This window comes from Euprymna scolopes, chromosome 12, assembly GCF_053919585.1.
Source record: "Euprymna scolopes isolate OS-2025 chromosome 12, ASM5391958v1, whole genome shotgun sequence".
Lineage (NCBI taxonomy): Eukaryota > Metazoa > Mollusca > Cephalopoda > Sepiida > Sepiolidae > Euprymna > Euprymna scolopes.
The window spans coordinates 132,595,602-132,616,393 of record NC_136493.1 but is presented as its reverse complement, the minus strand read 5'-3'; positions in this window follow the sequence as shown (position 1 = coordinate 132,616,393).

Genomic DNA, 20,792 nt, shown 5'->3' with positions numbered 1-20,792 from the left:
TCCCTCTTTCTCTCTCTCTCTCTCTCTCTCTCTCTCTCTCTCTCTCTCTATCTATCTATCTATCTTTCTCTATCTATCTATCTCTCTCTCTCAAATCATAATTGCATTAGCAATGTAAAAAAAAAACAGTGACACTGCAATATTTTAAATGATAGTTGCGGAAAAGAAAAGAAAATGCAATCGGCCCGATGGTTGGTTGTTTTTTTTTGTTTTTTTTTACGGCATATCAACCCTTTTCAGGTTATTTAATGCCGAATCCAAAGATTTTGAAGAAAATTTTTTTAATAGAATATATTTGTTGTTTTCAAGTCGGTTTCAATTTAACCCATAGTTGGGACCCTAACAGGTACTACAGGGTCAGAGTGGACCTGGGAGCAATGGCAATTAAAGGGTGGCTCCACTCTCCCCAAAGCCCGCAAGCTGGGGCCTCGCCATCGGATATAGTTTAAGGTCATACTCAGGATCACAATCGGGCCGATGTACGCATGACATAAATGTTCCGTTAATGCCAAGTTATCAAGTTGAGTGTGAAAAGTAATTAAGGGAAATTATTCTAAATTAGAGTTATGTTCTCTTGGCATTGTTCGCGTGTGCACGTGCCATTTATCATTATCATCATGGCCATCACTCGAATCAAGAATACAGGTTTTCAGTGGCTGTATTCATGGCTTTTTATATAAGAATACAGTCCGATTCGATATCCACGTTTGGCAATTGTGCGCGTGACTGATTTTCGCAGCGCACGATTCTTGCTGCTCTCATCTCTCAGGCGTGATTACGCTGCTTACTTTCGAACGATTTTCGAATTATTCCTTCACTCCGTACTCCAGAGCGCACTCGCCTTCCAATAGTGTGATCAATTCCACACCTCTTTATATCCACCTTTATTCAGTCTTTGCACAGCTTCTTCTATCTTCCAACACTCCTAGTCTTCACATCTAATTCAGAATAAAACATTTTGTTATGATTATGTGGCTCATAATCACAACATAACCAGCCGATCTCCAACGATTTCTATCTAGAAAGCAATTCCATATTTTAAAAAAAGCCTTCCTTTATTCGTGCATTCATTTTGGACGTCCGGCGCTTCCCTACACATGCAAATACAAGAAGACGTAAATAGGTCTGTTTAGTTCTAATACGTTGGTATCGCGTGTGAAAATTTGTGACTTTTAGTTCCAAGGAAGAAAATAAAATGTCGAAAAAAAACAGCGTAGCAAATACTGTTCATAGCCTTTCTCGCTTTCTCAAGAAATATTTGTAATAACAGGGGAGAAAAATGTTTCAGAAATAAAGGATATGCACACTATTTTATACATTCTATTTTCGGAACAGGTTTCATAAAGTGGATCTAAATACAATAAGAGACAACTAAAACTAGATAAAAAATATTACAGGAAGTTATATTATAATGTTATATTAATGATAACGAAGAAAAGAGAAAATGTAGTCAAAATTGATTGTGTTACCGCTGAGTAAACGGTGCATTAGAGAATATGTCTCTCGTTATATTTTTGAACCCAGTGTTTCTGTTAATAGTAAGAAGATGTAATTGAGACGAATCATTTCATTTGTAAACAAAAAAAAGAGACAGACTGCTGATCGGTGTAAATATAAAAATGAAAAACAACGACCGGAAATTAATATTCTTTTTCGTTTTCAGAGCACGAACCAATACATGGCGATAATTCACGTTTTGTTTTTTACTAAGGAGTCACTATTTATCAATGCTAAAAGGCCATTCTAAAATAAGGGTTAATGAGTGCAGGTGGACGGTGATAACACTGAAATGATTGAGAATGACGGCGATGATTAGGCAGAATATGATTATTTAAGAGGATAGCTTAACAAAAATTTGTTTACATTGGAATTTAAATCGAAAATGTTGTAGTCAGCTGGGAAGCAGTCCGCGATATTTAGCTCATAGACGAGTACTTCTAGGTAAAAATATATCCCCTTATGGAAGTTTCGTTTCGTTTTAGGTAGAGAAAGAGTGAGAAAGGGAAATTATTAACAGTGTTTGTAGTTAGACGCGTTTTTGTTGTGAATGTTTTACAGAGATTGAGCCTCAGCCAAGCCCCTGCTACAAAAATAACCCATCCAGCGCGGACGCAGCCGAGATTGAACTCACTCAGTTTGTAGTGTAATTCGAATCTTGTCGGTAGCTGAATACTTAATGCTTCGTCAGGGTTATCAAGGGTATTTTTTATCGTGAGGCCATCACTAGACGGGGTGCCTTGAGACTCCCATCTATCCTTGAGAGAAGAATAGACTGCGCCAGTTTCTCAACCTGGTATTTGACCTATTTTGCCTCGCCTTCCCACATGGTCACCCATTAGGTACTGGTCAGGCTCAACGTTGCTTAATTTCGGTGATCTGGAGAGAACCGGTGTGTCAACATGATTGTGTCGTATAAAAAATAACGATAGATTAGAAAAGGAGTAGCAGCGTTTCTTATATGAGAAAAAGGTAGTACGGATGAGAAAAGGACCTCGCCACTAGATTTCGAAGTCAGTTTTGTACTCAGTCAAGGCAAGAAAAGTTGGTAATTTGTTTATTAGACTACTCCAGGAATTAAACTAATCTATATAAATTCGTATTGTCATAATATATATGTGTGTGTGCGTGTGTGTGTGTGAAAATTAATTTTATGTACACAAATATCTGCTGCTACAAGAATGCACTCGTGTTTCAATCCTTAAAATAAATACACGTATAATATTATAATGTAATAAGGAAATATATCATGCATTGTTTTTCAGTATTTTATTTTCTGATTGGTTAACTAGCTTAATTCAACACCATGTGCATTTATAAAAGCAATCTGTGGCACGAATTTCATTCACTAAACCTGGCGATTCCTTACAGTGATTAAGCAGACGCCTCGGTGTAACTTCATTGCCATAAATATTTGTCATACTTGTACATATGTGTGTATGTTTGTGTGTATTGGCGGATATATATATATACTATTTGGACACCCGGCGTTGTCCGGTCGTATAATACGCTTAAACATATTTTAATTTATGTAGATAGCGTATGTATTATTATAGAATCAATCCTCTAATGGATATTATATATTACGAGGAATAATTTGCCCGATGAACAAATTCTCAAAATATTTTTTTTAATAAACATAAATGGTTAGCCTATCATCTCATCCCAAGCTAGAAATCGAACTTACACTTCTCTAGCTAATAGCCCTCATTATTGAGCTATGAGATCGGTACTAGTAAATGGTATCCACAAGTATTTATATGCACATTTACCGTCATCTTTAAAATGCTCTGTTTGTTTATTTGCAAAAAACTTTGCATTGTGCTAAGTAAGCTGCTAAGTAAGCAGCGGGCGTAACATTAGCCGACAGTGCTCTATCTGAAAAGGAGGGTTATGTATAAGTGTACTTACCTCTCGTTGCCCAAGACGTGCTGCAATCGTTTTCGTTTTCAATTTTTGTTTGTTTGCACATTTTGTAAACTGACGACAGAAATAAATATCTTAGTTCATCTTTTATGACGGTTTATTTTCTCCACCATAAAACCTATCTTGTGTGTAGGTTGCATTCGTTGTTAGACAAGTAAATGGGGACTTTATCATATTTCAGGTCAATAAGTTAATGCATTTCCGTCGGCGAGAGATAAAGGAACAGTAGCACATGAATAAAATAAGAGTATAAAGAAGCAAACGAGGAATGCATTATTTATTAAAACTCAGTTTCTTAATGGCACGTCAAATGCATGCTTTTTTTTCTTTGTTTTCTTAGTGGTTGTTTCTACTTTCTGTGGTCGCTGACTTCTTAGCACAGTTCATAATTTGTATACCTTATTAACAAGAGCAAACACTGGCATGTTTATACGCACAAGCTGTCGAATACACATATGCATGTCATTGGGGACCCATCGCTAATGTCTGCCTCTGAGATAAACTTATCACAGGTTCAGTATCTTAGCAAATACTAACGTCGTCCTACAACCTATTCTCCACATCCGATCCGTAGCCACCTTTCACCGTAGAACACATAGGCATTGCCTGTAAGAATCTCCTACAAAAGATTAAAAAATACCAACAAACCAAACAAAAATACAAACAAACCAGACAAAAATACCAAAAAACCAAACAGACATGCCAACAAACCAGACAAAAATACAAAAAAGAAACAAAGATACCAACAAACAGACAAGCATGCCAACAAACCAGACAGGCATACAAACAAACCAGATAAGCATGCAAACAAACCAGAGAAAAATATCAACAAACCAGACAACCATGCCAAAAAAACGTCCAAAGATGGAGTACTGCTGCCACATCTGGGCGGGGGCTGCTAAAAACAGCCTATCCTGCCTTGACAGAGTACAAAATAGACTTCGTAGCTTGGTGGGGGATGCCCTTTTCTCTACCCTGCAACCTCTTTTCCACAGAAGAGACGTTGCGAGCCTGTCCTTGTTTTATCGTTATTTCCATGGCAGATGCTCGTCTGAACTCCAATCTCTGGTCCCCCCTCTCGCCAATCTTTCACGAAAAACACCCGTCTAGCTGAATCCACTGTGAAAAATTTCCAGCACTCTATATCTGTGCCTAAATCAAAATGCGGATTCCATGAACAAAGCTTCTTTCTTAGAACTGCGCGCCTGTGGAACTCTGTTCCGTCTGCCTGCTTCCCCCCGGACTGTCATTGTTCTATCGTTATTTCCATGGCAGGTGCTCGTCTGAGCTCCATTCTCTGGTCTCCCCTCGCCAATCTTTCTCAAAAAACACCCGACTAGCTGAAACCACCGTCAATAATTTTCTCCACTCCCTATCTGTGCCTAAATCAAAACGTAGATTCCATGAGCAAAGCTTCTTTCTTAGAACTACACGCCTGTGAAACTCTGTTCCGCTTTCCTGTTTCCCTCCCGACTTCAACCTGGATGTCTTCAAATCCAACACAAACAAATTCCTGATTAACCGCCCCTCCCCTAAGTAATGACACCTTACCAATTCTCCAATACTATTGCTACACTATCCCTTTGATTACTGTACACACAATAACCCTTATCCCTGAGTGGCCATTGGGCCTGGATAAGTGGTGAACTCCATGTAAAAAAAAAACAGGCAAAAATACCAACAAACCAGACAAGCATGCCAACAAACCAAGCAAAAATACCAACAAACCAGACAAGCATGCCAATAAACCAGAGAAATATACCAACAAACCAGACAAGCATGCCAACAAACCAAGCAAAAATACCAACAAACCAGACAAGCCTTCCAATAAACCAAACAACTATACTAACAAACCAGACAAGCATGCCAACAAACCAGGCAAAAATGCCAACAAACCAGACAAGCATGCCAATAAACCAGACAAAAATACAAACAAACTAGATACAAATACTAACAAACGAAACAAAAATACCAATCAACCAGACAAAAATACTACAAAACAGACACTGTGAAGAATTTATTTAACAAATTCCTGAAAACTCCAGCGAGGATTCAAAAGAAAATTTGAAAAACTCAAAAATATTTTTATCTCTCTTCAAAATATTCTTACAACTAGACGTTAAAAAAAGAAACACATACAACTCATACTAGTGCAAATATCCTACGATAAATAATCTTTCATGACATTAAATGACCTAATAGAATCGATATACCGTTTGAAACCAGTCAACATTTGAAAACGCAGGGTGTTCTCTGCTCTTCTTTAATTATCTTTAAAGCTATACATAGACATAAAAAAGTAAAACGACATCTCATAAAAAATAATTCATATATGTTTAAAGTTTCTGTTGTCTTCGCCGATAGCTAGCACTTGGGGCCGTACAGAGCAAAAGAAGGTTGACTTCGTCAGGATTCCACTTTCTCACAGTTAACCGAGAGATTGTCACATTGATCAGTGAGAAGCAATGGTCACTATTATTTTTCCTCGGTCCATCAGGACCATCTGGCAACAGTCTTTATCGTTAATGACAATAATAGTGTCTATTTACTTCTTTCATCTGTGTGCATAACGAAATGTGGAAAGCTTCGTTGTTAATGGTTTTAGTTATAACATCACATTCGGTGCGAATGGTTAGATCCGCTTCGGTGTAATAAAGGAATTCGATCTGTGACTATTGTTCTCGGGGAGATACGCTCTAGCGATGTAACTTTCCAATAACCAAATCAATAATGATTATCTATAAACGTACCCATCCGACTTTCTGAAGATTCCAGATAACGGTAGGGAGAAATAACAATAGCATCAAACTATAAAAAGAAAGAGAATATTGGATGTTTCAACTTAATCGGATGTATTCTTCTCTTTCGTTTGTATCATTCTTTTTTAAGCTTCTGTTACTTATCTTTATTTTTGAACATCTTCATTTGCAATTTCTTTTCTCAAATGCCAATAAACATCTTTTTCCTCTGATTCTATACGTTTAATATGTTCCAAATCTTCTTCTTTTATAACCTTCTAAACTCTCTCTCTCTTTCTTCCATAACCCCTCCTTTACCTTCAGTCTGTTATAGTTTCAATCGTTATATATTAGCCTCCCAGAAGACGCTGTGTCAGCACCACAACACAAGTAAGGCTTGGTCTCCCATCGACATCCGCATAATTTGGTCCAACCATTATATACATACAGAATATAAGCATCCGCTAGGTTTAGTCTTCCGCTTTTATATCTCCATATTATATGCCATTAATATGTCCGTATTATTTGGATTATTCCTGTATCGATACAAAGCCACTATTCTCCCATGCATAAAGTATTGTTGCCACATCTGGGTTGGTGCATTAGCCACTATATATATATATATATATATATATATATATATATATATATATATATATATATATATATATATATATATACATGGTAAAAAAGAAGCTCTAATCTAATAGGTACCACACTGTTTGCCAAGCTCCAGCCTCTGTCGCATCACCGCAATGTTGCAACAATGTGCTTGTTTGAAATTTTTCAGTCATAGCTTATCATAACATGAATAGGGAACTATGCTAGCATTTGTTTTACCTGTAATTTTGTACAATTCAAAGCTTCTCTGACTGGATTGATGCTGACAATTTTTTTTTTTTTACCCGAGACAAGCATATTTAATATTAGCAATTGAATAATTAACTTTTCTTTACAATAAAATTATTTCTGTTGCCATCCATTTTTCGACCTTTTTCTCTTACTATACTAGTGCTTTTCAACAAGGGTTCCGCCAGTACAATCTAGGGGTTCCGCAATTTCTAAATTAGAATAAGGAAAAAAAATAAACAGATGTTAAATTCAATTTTGAAAATCTTTTATTATTATAAGCATAATTTTTTTTTAATTATTATTATTTAAACTCATTAAATTTTATATAATAAAACTCGCTACATTTGAAAAATTAATTTTTCTTGCTACTATTGGGTTTGCTTTTATATATCTTGTTATACAGTCAAAGCCAAAAGAATCGCAGTAAAAATCAGAAGAGTATTTTCATTTAATTCTAATTTTTAAATAATGCTTTTGTTTTTTGTTTTGATTTGTTTTTTATTTCGTTGTTTGTTGTTGTTTTTTGTTGTTTTGTTTTTTGTTTTGTTTTTCTTTAGCGTGATACAACTAAATTATTGCAGAGGGGCTCCATGAGCCAGTGGAAGGTTCCCATGTGGTTCCGTTCTAGGAAAAATGTTGCAAAGCACTGCTCTACACACAAGATCTTGTCTCCTGAATCCATTTGCTTTTATGCAAATTATAGATAAATCAACTTGTATCACCAAAACATTTTTTTATTTAGTGTTTGTTTGTATTTTTTGTTTTTTGTTTTTTTGTCATTGTGACTGTTTATGGTGCTGTTTATAGTCAAGGGATTTTGGATTATTGCTTGATGTTTTTCTTAATTCTCTTAAAATAACATAATTAGAGCCAAGACATTTGATAAAGGCGGACATTATGCTTTCACATTAAAAGCTTTTAGTGAAAACCGTGAAAATTGAACCCTTGAGGCTAATACAGTGACAATGCTTATGGGTATCCACCAAGAATTTATTTACCGACTTGTATCTTGAAGATACTTTAGAGTGGCGCTCTGGGATTCTTCCGGTCTTAATAAAGATATTAGCAAGAACTGATGTATTCATTAACTATGAGCATTTCATAATGAAAATGATATTTCAAACTAAACAGTGACACGCCGACGGACCGACTAATGGTACGACAGACTGACAAGCAGAATCTTATACAGATATGTGGACTCATCTAAAATCGACAGACGAAAATGTTATTTCAAAGTAAAAAGTGACAGATCGATCTATAGATACTTGAACATATTGGTCTAGAGAGCTCCATCAATTTATTGTTTTGATACCTCATTGTAATACAGCTTCCTATTCTAGTAGCCTCTTTCCAAGAACTATAAGATTATAGAGCTCTTTCTCTGCTGACTGTTTTCCTCCTAACTATAGCATTGGTCTTTTCAATACTAAAAACTAATAGAGATTTCATGTCTTTGCAATAATCACCTTTCATTATGTTAGCTCCTTACATCAAGTAGCGTCATGCCTTGTCTGGAATGATTTCCATTAAAAGAAAATATTTTTAAAAGATCTCCATCAATTCGTTGTTTTGATACCTCATTGTAATGCAGCTTCCTATTCCAGTAGCTTCTTTCCAAGAAGGGTACACTTGTGGAACTCTCTTCCTGCTTACTGTTTTCCTCCTAACTATAGCATTGGTCTTTTCAATATTAAAAACTGGTAGACATCAAGTAGTTTCATGCCTTGTCTGGAGTGATTTCTATTAAAAGCAGTAACTGACGAAAGTATTGTTTGATTACTTATTTTCTTTGTTGCAACTCGTTTGACTCATTGGTCTAGTGGTCCCTATCAATTTGCTATTTTCATATCTCATTGTAATGCAGTTTCCTATCCCATTAGCTTGTTTCCAAGAACTGCACGTTTATGGAACTCCCTTCCTGCTGACTGTTTTCCTCCTATCCATACCTTTGATCTTTTCAAGACTACAGGAAATAGGCATCTCCTGTTTTGTCCTAATCATCTTCCGTTCTTGTTAGCTCCTCGCATCAAGTGGCGTCATACTTTGTCTCGAGCGATTTCCATTCAAAATAATGTAAAAAGATAAAAGAGGAAAGTAAAAAAAAAAAGAAAAATATGAAAATAAAAATAAAAAGTAAAACTAAGTTTCTGACGGAAGAAGTAGTATTGTTTCTATTTCTGCTTCCTTTGTTCCAGCTCGTTCGACTCGTTGGTTTAGTGATCCCTATCAGTTCACTATTTTGATATTTCATTTGAATACAGCTTCTTATTCCAGTTGTTACTTTTGAAGAATCGAAGGCTTATGGAGTTTTCTTCCTGTTGATTGCTTTTCTCCTATCTATGTTATTGATCTTTTCATGGCTAAGGCTTTCCATTCTTGTAAGTTATTTATATCATGTGGCTTCACACCTTGTCTGGAGCGATTTCCACGGAAAATAAATAATTTTTTAGCGATGAAAACGGAATTTCAAACATAACAGTGTTTTGATTAGACTTGAAGACAACCATCCTGTCGTTGGTTGGAAAGCAGATCCGTAGTATCTCGTTCTACAGATGGGGTGTTTTAGGAAAGAAACTTTGTTCATGGAAGTTATTTTTGAAACCTTAAAGAGTGTGGAGTCATCATCAAGTTACCACTTGTTGCAACTATTCCCACGTTCGTTTTGATTTGAAGTGGAAGGACCTGTCAGAGTCCATATACGAGTTCAGTGGAAACTATCATTTACAAACTATTAACAAAATATACGCCTAAAAACAAATTAATCTACACGCCAATCTACTATTTAAAGGACAAATGTCTATCTGTATGCCCAGCTAGAATTTGAAGAATACATAACAAACAGCCACAAAGTTTGTATTTTTTAATCGGCATAATCTCTCATGTATAATATACCAAATTCCAAAAAGATGTATTCCTTATGGGGAAAATAGATATTTATATCATGTAATGCTATCAAGAAGTACACGCACCTTTTAATATTATCATGTAGTCTGTTTTCTAGTCACTAACTAAAAAGGGTAGCTCTATTTTTTCACATAGTCATTTATCTTACGCCAACTTGAGTTGTGCGTGTATGTCCAGAAAGGGGAATAGGATGGGTGAAGAAAGAAAGGGGGAGGACAGTGGAATTAAAAGCGAAACGGATAGAAATTGTTACAATGCCGGGTAATTCTATTTATATTTAAAACATTGGCCTTCGGACCAAGATTATAGTGTAGTTTCTGTTCTGATGCTACACTTAACCTTTTCTGTCCTCAGTCTGTGGAGAAATTCTTCATGACTGAGACAATTTTTATTTTTGTTTCTATCCAGAGTGACCCATTTTGGGGAGCTGGAAGTTACTTTAAAACTTTTTTTTAATAATTGTCCTTCGTTGGAACATTTTTTTTTTTTTACATAGGCATCACCACTTATCAAGGTAAAGAGGTCACTCGAGGATAAGGGTTAAAGTTAGTAAGTCAAGTAATATCCCGTATCGCTGAATTGTTACACGTACAAAACAATAGCATAAATTTTCTTAGGGATCATCAGTTGTTTACCATGAAACACTGTTTCGGGGATTTAAAAACAAAACAGTATATTAATTGATGGCTATCCATTTTTTTTTTTTAATACTGGATTTAGATTTTTCCTCCAGATAAATGTATGCGTCTATTTACAAACTAATGTTTTTATATAGTGTTTGTTGCCTCCGTTCTACTGCTTATCACCCCCTTCCTTGTTATTAGTATTATTTTCATATGTTTACATTATTATTTACTCGTACCATCTCTATAATATATGATATATATAAAAATATATATAAATTAGAAATAATATAAATATATTTTTTTACACATCATCCTATATGCATTGTTCAGATATATACATTTTTGAATATACAGTAAGTAGCCCAATCTCTCTAATCTTTCTTCTAACGACCAGCTGGCACCACAAGACAGAATGCAATTTTTTTTTCCAACAAGATGGCGTTACATGACACACGTCTCACATATTACTGACGCGAGCTCATAAGATGTTTACGGAAGAGAGAACAATAAGCAAAAAGTTATGGCCACCATATTCCCCGGACTTGTCATCATGAGATTTTTTATCTTTGGGGGTACTTTAAACAAAAAGTTTATGCAAATAATCCCCACAATCTAGACCAACTAAAGGAGAACATTGCCAACGCTATCAGGAGAATCATCAGAGAAGATCTACAGGCAGTATCTGCAAACCTTGTTAAACGTGCCCAGAAATGCATAGATGTCAACGGGGAGAACTTCAAGCAACTTTTATAACACTATAGGTAATTTAAACAATGCTACAGATAATTTAAACAATAAATTAATGTTTCTCCTCTCTACTACATTTTCTGGGCAAGTTTTATGTGGGCCACCATGTATTATACATTACTCATATGGTTCTGGATATTTTCTATTAATTTATTTTCGTTAATTTGATGATTTAAAAACATATGTAAATTAAAACGTGTACCGTCATAACACGAAATATTTCAGTATAAAATATCGATATTTAAAATTTTATTGCCATCGATGAAAGAAACACACGTTTTTAATATGTATGCACCATGTTTGTGGTGTGGATACTTTTATTTTACGCTTGTATACGTGTGTGTATCAAACCATCTCTCTTTCAATATGTTCGTCTCTTTCTTTTTCTTAAATTCGCTTTTCCTTTCGGCTTCAATTATTTCTTTCCGCGAGAAAAATCCATTTGTTCCGGATTTTCTCCCTATTTTCCTCTTCCGTCTTTACAGTGTCTTATTATTTCCTTTCGCAGGAAAAATATCTTGCCCGCAAAATGTCCATCTCCTTGTTATCAGTCAACAACAGCTGGAATCAATCAATAATTTTCCCCCGGACATTTTCGCTTTCTTCTTCTTCTTCTTCTTCTTCTTCTTCTTCTTCTTCTTCTTCTTCTTCTTCCAACAAACGCTTTTCGATTTTTAATTAACGCTTACTACACCTCACCAACTCTGCTTTTGTATTCGACGCGATTTCTTATCGGTGTCATGGGCGGGGGAGAGGGGTGAAATAATGGCAACGTTTTCAGTTTTTTACAGATTAAAAATTTAAAAACTCATCTATAAATATAAAAGCGAAAATGTGTGTATGTATGTATGTATGTATTATGTATGTATGTATGTGTTTTCGTTTTTTGTGTATGTCTGTAAAAGGCTTTGTTGCTGGACTTTTCGGTCAGCTCATTCCTTCTTAAAACTTTTTATATCACGTCTAAATGATAATAGCTATGAGTTACAAACGGGGGTCGCCTGTCTATTTAATTTACCCGACTTTCATGCGTTATTTTTCCTGATTTTTAGAGCGTCCCGTGTATCTTTCGCTTTTCAGTATAAAACAAGCGAAAACTGGCTTGCAGCCGCGTCATGTTTCAAGGCCAAACATGACGCGACTTAAGGTTCTTGTACCTGTTAATTTCATTTTATAAACGTTAAAAGAGTTTTTTCATTCCTCTTCTCTCGTGGCCGAGATGGCTAGTTCCCAGGGGTTTTTTCCATTTCGCTTCTATCTCCACATCAAAGGTTCGAGGTTCAAGCCTACTTTCCTACTAATTTTTTTTTTCTTTTACACCTCCAAAAACCTGGCCAACGTTTTTTTTTTTAAACAGGGTTTTTTAATCAGCTCCCAACACGCACACAACTACAAACATCCGGGCCACGCCGGGTACCCCCCGCTAGTCTATAATAATTACAAGTTATGTATATTATGCGAATTTAGTTCCAAAAGTAAAGACCCCTATTCTTTTTAACTCAAAAAGTTACAGCACTACGAAGACGGGAGTAGTACCATTAAAACGAGCGACCTCTTGTGTTCCAGAATTTATTTTCCAACATTGTTAGGGTTGGGTTAATGCTCAATAAATTAGTATATCTGCATAATAGTATACAAGTACTGTCAGGGAAACCTGACGTTGCCCGGGATTGAATGAGGATCAACGAATGTTCCACACTTCGAATACTTTTATTCTCATCGAAATCTGTGAAATCGGCTATTTTTCAATCAACACGATTGATTTTCTGCTCTAGTAGGGGACCCATCGCAGTGCACCATTTTCTTTTGTTATTGTTGTTGTTTTGTTGTTGTTTTGTTTTTTAATGCAGAAAATTCTAACTCCTCAAAAAGAGGCAATCTTGACAAAAGTATAAAATCAGCTTATTTGGATTATTCGGACTACTGTTCTCATCTTGAATGTTATTTTCACAATGACATTAATGAATTCCAAAACTTCTTTTTACTACAACCCGCATTTTGTTAGTGGCATTTTGTTAATGGCATTTTGTTAGTGGTATTTTGTTAGTGGTATTTGGGGGCGCGGGAATCTTCTACAGAAATCCTATCTTTTGCTCGGTAAGGTTTTCTCTATTTTTTCTTTGCAACCACATGTAAACAGTCTGGAAATACATACTAAAAAATAAATTACAACAAAAACAATTAAATATTTTACATTTTAAGGTGGGGGATCACTTTCCGGTATTAATTTAATGTAAAATGATAACCGAATGTTTTTTAAATTTTGAAACGGGAAAATTGGGGTGGTAATATTTTCATTTTTATCATCCACTTTAATTTCTTTTTTTTCTGTTTTAAATATAAATGACGGTGGAGGTAATTTATAGTTTCAATTGTTTTCATTTTTAGAGTTTCCTTTTCTCAACTCTGAAATTAACGACCATTTGGAAAAATGAAGAAAAACATGATGAAAAAATCCCATATTTAGCTAAGTAAAAGGGATGCTAACGACCGTTACGAAACTTCATCAAACCATATGCATATTACGAACCGAATTGTTTCTTTTATTTGTTTTTTTTTGTTTGTTTATTTTTTTTTTTTTTCATTTTTATCCTCAAAAGGCAAAATCTCATATATTAACGGTTATATATCTGCCTGTCGGTTTGTCTGTATGTTCATCCGTCTGTCTCTATATTTTCAAACTCTATCTTCTCCGAAATTAAAAGTCGCAGAGCGGCGTTAGGGGCCTCAAATGATTGGATTTTTTACGAGCCGTCCTGTTAAAATTATTTTAAGGCGTCAAAAATGGGTAGAACTTTTAAAAATCGTTAAACATTTTGTACATTCATCTTAGTTTATTTGATATTTTTAAGTTTTAATTTTTAATGGGTTTATATGCGTGTCACGTTGGTACTGTGGTAACGTCACCAGCTTTGAATGCTACAGTTTTGGTTTCGATTTCGATTCTAGCTGATAGCTTTTTTTTTAGTTTTGAAATCACAACTCTATAATATCTACGAAATCTGAACAAATTAAAATATCATATTTAAGCGTATTTTACGCCCGGGCATAAAAATGCCCCCTCCTCGCTAGTATAAGTTAAATTTACATAATCCTAGTTCAAAACTCTTCCTAACGTAACTCTAAACTAACTTTTGCTTTTACTTTAGTCAATGATAGTAATAGATTCCAACCTCTTGAGTAAAAAAAAAAAAAATTTCTTACTAAGAACCGCATTTTGTCCCTTGTTAGGGGTGACCGAGGTTCTGAGGAAAGCGTTGCTTTTGGCTCGTGTAAAGACTTAAAATGGATTTGTGAAAATGATATTATTTACTTTCTAATAAAAAAATTATTATTTACTTTCTAATAAAAATTATACTAAACGAAAACACTAACGTTGGACATGCAGCCACAACACTTCCCATTAACACAACTTTCTTTCTTTCTGATGTTGTTGTTGTTGTTGTTGTTGTTGTTGTTGATGATGATGATGATGTTTATTGGGGAGGTTTTTGTTTCGTTTGCTTAAAATATTTTTAGGGTTTTATTTGCCGATTGAATAAAAATCGATCGACTAATTAACAGATTACAATGATGCGATCTCGCCTCAAACGGAGTGAGTCGATGCAAATAAATCGCAAGCATAAACTACAGGGGGGGGCGGATTAATTACACCTCTTTTGTGTTTGATTACAATCCTCTCTCTCTCTCTCTCTCTCTCTCTCTATCTCTCTCTCTCGTCATCTCTTTCATATCTCCTCTATCCTTCTTTTCATCTTTCTTTTCATTTCTCTTCCATCTCCCGATTTCTCTCTCTATCTCTCCTATATTTCTCCATCTCTCTCTCCATCTCTCTTCCTATCTCTCATCGTTTCTCTCAATGTCTTCTTCATTTTTCTCTCCATCTCACTTTCAATCTTATCTTTCCTTTTATATTTCTCTCCATATATTCTTTCTTTCTCTTCATCTCTTCCTCCCCCACTCTTGTTCCATCTCTATCTCTATTTATCTGTATTCACATCCGTTCATTTTTCACTGTTTCTCTCAATGTCTCTCATCTCTAATTTTATCTTACTCTCTTTCCCTCATCTCTCTCCATCCCTTTCCCGTTCTCTGTATCTCTCTCCATCTCTTGTTGCGTGATGGCGTTAATACATATACAATTACACAAATAGATACAGTTCATAAACGAACAAATGATAGTTTCCAATAAGGTACATCAGATAAATTTTAATTAATTATAAGGTGAAATTCCAATAATTCAAACCCGATTGATAACGACAAACTTCCACCCATTAATATCATCAAAAGTGTCCTGAATTGTTAATTAGCACCGGACTTACTACTTAGATATAAATAAGTCACTTGTACCCATTCCCCTCCTCCTCCCCCCCCTTTTTTTAATGGAGAGTAGATAATACAGTGGATGTGTTATCGGCAGCTCCAGTAACTCTCGCTTCTACTTTTTTGTCCCTCAATCCTCATTCAATGAGTGATTTTTCTGACAAAGGGTGAAGAAAAAGCTGCTTAAAGGTCGGTAGTACTTGGTGACCAATAGTCTGAGATGTCGGAATTTTTTCTGTCTCTGTCTGTCCTTGTAGCCATGTCACTAGTAAGGGTGCTGGAGGTAAACGTTTTGTCTGGGCTGACGTTATCCGCCTGGTAGTCAGGGACCCGAACCTTGGATTAACCACTAAGGAGGCTGTCCTATCAGCAGGCGCAAAGTACTGGGACTGCTGTATTGCCATTTTGTGAGTGGATTTGGCCCATGCAGTGTCTCTGGTGGGGCCTCTCGATGCCATACTAGTGGGTAATTGTTACGGCTTTACCGTGCTACAAAAAAAAATTCCTGTCTTTTTCTCTCTTACTTTCCCTCTCTGTACTGCTCTAACCATGTATGCCGACCTATTCCACAACTCCCAAAACCTCAACATGAAATATCTCCATAATAAAAACTCGATTAAACCTAGAACCCCATCTTCCAACGTAGACCCCTACTACCAGGTCTCCTTCTCCAACATCAGGGGTCTACGTTCCAACCTTCCAGAGGTTGAAACCCAATTACAGGAGACGAAACCGAACATATTATTTCTAAGTGAAACTGGAATAGGGCCGACCACTTCCCTAGATGAGTTCATAATTAACGGATACTCTAACTTAACAGATAAATCTGACCCCCAAGATCGCCATGGGCATAGAATATGTGCCTACATTAAGGATGGCTTCCCATGTGTCAAGGATATCTCTAGAGAAGATCCTAATTTACCCTATATGTGCTTCAGAGTTGCACTTGCTAACACCACTGCATTTATATTTGCCCTCTATCGGCCCCAGAACAGCGGAGTTACATCTTTAAGAGTATATCTGGGAAAATAGACCACATACTGTCTGCATATCCCTCGGCTAACATCCACATCTGTGGTGACTTCAACGTCCATAACGTGGAATGGCTGACCCATTCAAATAAGACAGACGATGAGGGGAGGTTTTGTCATGATTTTGCCATTGCTTATTACCTCACTCAGATTGTTCGCGAATCCACCCGTGTGCCCGATACACCAAGTCAATATGCAAGCCTCCTAGACATTTTTCTCTCAACTTCCCCTGAGCTATGTTCATGTTCCGTTCATTCTCCTCTAGGATCCTCCGACCACTCCGTTGTATCAGTTAAGATAAAAACGAAATGTAAGAAGTCCCCAGACGTACCCCTCCACCGTACTGTATACCGATACTCTATGGCTGACTGGGATAGCTTCCGTACATTCATATCTGATTTACCTCTGCACTCCATGTTTAAAAAGGAAGTGTCCTCTATAGTATCAGATCTGACCGAATGGTTAATTGTAGGCATAGACCAATTCATACCATCTAAAGAATTCCAACAAAAACCTAACAGCCAGCCATGGTTCTCCCCAGAATGTGCTGCTGCTATCGCGCACAGAAATCACTTTTTCCATAGCTACCAACGTAATAGATGCACTGAGACTAAAACTGTTTTCAGGACTGCCAGCAACCACTGTAAAAGAGTAATAAAAAATGCAAGAGAGCTATATGCCCAGTCTGTTAAATCCAAGGTAGCTGATCAGCGGCTTGGTTCCCACCAGTTTTGGCAAATAACAAATAGGATCCTGAACAGAAGTGTGCGATCTATCCCAACCATTATCAATGGACCAGAGGTCATCTCGTCAGCGTCAGACAAGGCCAAACTATATAGCTAATTCTACCCTATGCGACGAAGGCCATCAACTCCCCATATTTCCTCCTATAACACAGAACAAGCTAGGTAACATACAAATATCCGTGCATGAGGTCGCCAAGCTAATCAAGAACCTAGATTCCAGTAAAGCAACTGGCCCTGATAGCATCCCAATTATAGTGTTAAAAAAGCTTCAACCAGAACTTGCTCCCATACTTACGAAACTATTTAAGCGCTGCCTTAAGGAGAAGTGCTTTCCGACTCCCTGGAAGACCTCATCAGTTTGCCCTGTATTTAAGAATTCAGGTGATAAGTCATCTCCCTCTCAGTACAGACCAATGTGTGTTATGAGTAAGTTGCTTGAATCCATATTAAATAGAGAAATAGTCAACAACCTCAGCAGGAATAACCTTCTTAGTGACACACAATATGGTTTCCGCTCTGCAAGATCTAACACAGATGTGCTGACGGTTATATCCCACAGGATTAGTGAATCTCTTGACAAAGGCTTCCTTTCTAGGGCAATTGCTCTTGACATATCAAAGGCCTTCGACAAGGTATGGCATAAGGGTCTACTTTACAAGCTACTTCACAGCTACGGTATAACTGGAAATGTTTTCTCAATCATTAAATCATTTCTCTCTAATAGGCTCATAAGAGTAGTGGTAGATGGACAAAAATCGGAGGCCTGCAATATAAATGCTGGAGTCCCTCAGGGGTCAATCCTGGGCCCGACTCTCTTCCTGATCTACATCAATGACCTCCCTAAACACATACTTAAATCATTCGTTGAGATCTATGCTGATGACACGACCATCTACGGCAACACATCAAAGGCTGTAAATGACAAAGTTCTCTCTGATTCTCTCTGCTCTGATCTCGAGCGCGTGGTTCAGTGGGGGAAGTCGTGGCTGGTTACCTTTAATGCATCCAAAACCAAACTCCTATCCTTACATCATCAACGCTCTGATCCCCAGCTGGCATCAATTGTGATGGATGGCTCTCGTCTGGGTGAGGCCCCGTGTTTTGACAAGCTTCTGGGTTTGACCTTTACTCCTGATCTGAAATGGAACACGTACATCAAGTCTGTTGCCAAGGTCGCTGGAAAGATGGTGGGATCCTTCTACCGCTCCAGAAGATATCTCACTACTGATGCAGTTCTCTATCTATATAAAAGCCAAGTACGTCCAAGGATGGAATACTGTTGCCATATCTGGGCAGGAGCTACTAAAAACAGCCTATCCTGCCTTGACAGAGTACAAAATAGACTTCGTGGCTTAGTGGGGGATGCCCTTTTCTCTACCCTGCAACCTCTCTCCCACAGAAGAAACGTTGCGAGCCTTTCCTTGTTTTATCGTTATTTCCATGGCAGGTGCTCGTCTGAACTCCAATCTCTGGTCCCCCCTCGCCAATCTTTTACGAAAAACACCCGTCTAGCCGAATCCACTGTGAAAAATTTCCCCCACTCTATATCTGTGCCTAAATCAAAACGTGGATTCCATGAACAAAGCTTCTTTCTTAGAACTGCACGCCAGTGGAACTCTGTTTCGCCTGCCTGCTTCCCACCGGACTACAACTTGGATGTCTTCAAGTCCAACGTTAACAAATTCCTAATGAACCGCCCCCTTAAGTAAACACTTCATCAAATCTCCACACTAACCTAATGTGCTTGCAATAACCCTTATCCCTGAGTGGCTTCCGGGCCTTGATAAGTGGTGATCACTGTGTAAAAAAAAAAAGGGCACATACCTTCTTCCATTTCTTCTCTTCTCTTTCATAGCTCTTTCATAGCTGGAAAAATAATTCTTCCTCCGCGGGATAAACATCATGATGCAAAATTATATTCATTTATATAAACATTTATTCACGTTCCTGTGTATCCTCGGAGTAACGCAAGTGCTCCGTTTCTAGAGTCTTACATTGTCTCTAGTCAGTCAGTTGAAATGCCTTTACGAATGAGGACTAAACTAACTCCATGGCTATCTTACTGAGTCCCCTCTCTAATTCTGACTATCCACTTACTTGTATATATAAAAAGCTCTCCTTTATTTTCCAACTGACGTCACAGATTAATCCTAGCACTGTTTTGGTAAAAACTACGAAGGAATTGTTTTATTCTAAATTAACTTTTGATTATGTAACTTTATTATTGTTTAGAAACTTAACATGCCAAATCTATTTTATTACGACACAAAATCTTTTTGAACAAAATTCTTTTTCTTAGTGACCAACCTATGTAAAATATATATATATATATATATTTATATATATATATATATATATATATATATATATATATATAAAATACTCTTGTTCTTCGCTGACTACTACACACAGTAATACTGTTTTTAATGAAAATCACTATAGACACGGCATGAAGCCACTTGATGTAAAGAACTAACAAAACGAAATACTATTACTGCAAAGACATGAGATGTATATTAGACTTAGTCTTTAAAAGATTAAGTCTGTAGATAGGAGGGAAACAGTCAACAGGAAGAGAAGAGAGCACCACTAGCCTATAGTTCTAGGAAAAAAAACTACTTCAGTTTGTTATCAAAACATCCAATTGATGAAGACCACTAGACCAACAAGTCAAATGAGTTGAAACAAAGGAAGCAGGGAATAGATCATACAATTCAGAATGCTCAGCTGAGCTTCAATCTATGCTCCCCTCCTCCTTCCCGTAGAAGATTCACGGCAAAAAACTCGACTAGCTACAACCATTGCCAGCAATTTTTCTTACCTCTATCTGTAATTAATACTAAATAAAGATCCCACCAGCAAAGCTGCCAGTCGGTGGAACACAATACCACGGAGCTGTTTCCTAGCTTACTATGGCGTAGTTGTTTTTAGGTATAACATGAACAAGTTGAACTTTCCTCGTAAATAATCAATTTCTACCCAGTTTCCACCATTACCGTTTATCACTGTGATTTGCTCATTAGCCTTTATCTTTGAGTGGCTTCTGGGCCTTGATAAGGGGTGACTACCCGTTTAAAAAAAGAATACATGCAATAAAAAAAATTAAATAAAAGACTGAGACTAGCACTTCAAATGGAACAGAGTTTCCTCAGTACCGTCAACATAGCCATTTTACGTGCAGAGATTAACATTTTAGTATTTGGATTATTTTGGATAACTGTTCTCGTCTTGGGTGTTATACTTGAATGTGCTTAGAGTGCCGTCGTTAACTAAACCACTGTCACGTACGCAAATGAACAAGCTGTGATGCGAGAGTGACGTCATAGTTGGATCGGAAGAAGAGAAAGGAAAAAACGAGGAGGAAAAAAAGCACGTGGTGAAGAGAGGGAAACTTTTAAGCAC